Here is a 2,159-nt window from a genome sequence, read left to right on the forward strand (position 1 = left end):
TCCTCTCAGACTAGCTCCTGCCTCATCTGTTGCAATGCACACATACAAAACAAAGCAACAGCCGGATAAACTCCGGTGAGAAATCATCTCAGTATAAGCAACATATCAAAAGCGTTAAATAAATCATATCGACTCTATTTAACTCGACTCAACAAATAGAGTAAATAACGCTTCTTTCGATCGATCGAGAATTGATTCATTCAACTTCATTGCCATCAAGATTCGTATCTGATCTTAACATGAATATTCATCTAACGTAGCCATTCTGGGCTAGAAAATAAGGTTAACCGCAACCTTGGCATAGAATCAATTCAATATAGTCTCGTATCATAATCATATCGACTCAAATCAAAGATCCACTACCTGGGATGGATCGACAACATCAAAATCAAATCAAAACAATATATACGTATGTGATTTTGGCGGGATAACTCAAGAATAGTCATTCTTGAGTTTCAAAGTCCCTGACTCGCGATGTCGTCATTATACCTTCGTATTTATTCTATTTTGAACGCTTCAAATCTGAAACAAAGCATCAACCATTAATATCAATCTTCATTCTATTCAATCATTTCAATATGGATTCAAAATCATCAATATGTCATCAATCATATCACTTCAAACCTCAACGTTTTCTTCTTCGATACAACTCGGAGTCGTGAGTCGTTAGCCTTCGAAACTCATCTGAAACTGAGAAATAAAAATGTTATATCATCGATAACATTTCAAAGAAGTTCTTATCTCAGTCATTGACTATCAAAACGGCTTCAAAACATCAATCGACGGCGTAGCGATTAAATATCGGTAACCGACGAAATATCGAATTCGACGTTAACTTCTTTAATTTCATAAACGTGTGATATATCATCACTATAACCTCATACACCAGCATATTAAATACAATAAGCTGCTATAACTCTTTATACACATGCTGGAAATCATGACAAGTTCATTCAACATCAAATCGTCGATTCGGTTTCAATATCGAAATGAATGAACATGCATGAACACAAAACTAACATCAAGTTCTGATCTCTGCTCATAACTGATTTCGAAATATATCAAACATATCATTATACTTACATCAAATTAAATTTCTCGTCGCAAGGATTCTAGAACATCTTTCGAAATTGAAATCGGACGAGCTGATCAAAAGTTACGAGGATTTGAAAACAAGAACTCAAAAGAAAATGAAGAGGGTTCGACCTCTGTTCGATTTTCTCCCTTTCCTTTTCTGAATTTCCTATGCTACAAACACGTTTCATGCTGATAATCTAATGTAAAATCAGGTATGTATTGCCTATTTGCAATTTATTCCCTCAAGTCTTCTTTAATTGCAATTCAGTCCTCGGCCTTCGTTTTAATTCAATTTCAATCCAAAATAATTTAAGAATATTAGAATTTAAATCGAAACTCTAACTATTCCCAAATTAAATATACTCGGATTAAAATTAAATAAATTCAGATTAAATCAATAATCCTGGCCTATTGCTCTTTAGTCCTCGAATCTTCGATATTCTCAAATCAGTCTCTGATCGGGTTGTATCTTCAAAATTAATCTTCTTTAATTCTCGAAATATGGAATTTAATCTCAAATTCCATAAATATTCAAATCGAATATTTATTCTTTTAATTTAAGAATTCTCGGAATTTAATTCTCAAAATCCAAAAAATTCCAAATTAAATATTTTCGGCTCGAAAATTAAATCTATAATTTCTTTCACTTCTTAAATCAATATTAGCCCATAATATGGAATTAAATTCTCAAATCCCATAATTAATAATTTAATATTTTCGGGCCTTACAATTCCTCCCCTCTAAGGAATGATTTCGTCCTCGAAATCGTATTTAATCGAACTATTCAATCTGATAGGCTGAATGATTATCTGAAGTTATTCTCACTTCAATCATATAACTCTGATCTTCGTATCTCATCTCTTCATCTCATATCAGATTATTTCTTCAAATCTGTTTCTATTATTCAGTTATACTTCAAGTCATTGAAAATAATTTGTTCTAAGTTGTTTCTTTCCTCAATCAAGGATCTGTCGACTAATCGACTTAACTCAGAATCTTTTCGATAGCTATCTCATCTAGTGATAGTACATAGGAAATAATCAAACTGACATTTCCTTATCTTAAATATGTGGAATGACTCG

This window comes from Henckelia pumila, chromosome 1 (assembly GCF_033568475.1).
Source record: "Henckelia pumila isolate YLH828 chromosome 1, ASM3356847v2, whole genome shotgun sequence".
Classification (NCBI taxonomy): domain Eukaryota; kingdom Viridiplantae; phylum Streptophyta; class Magnoliopsida; order Lamiales; family Gesneriaceae; genus Henckelia; species Henckelia pumila.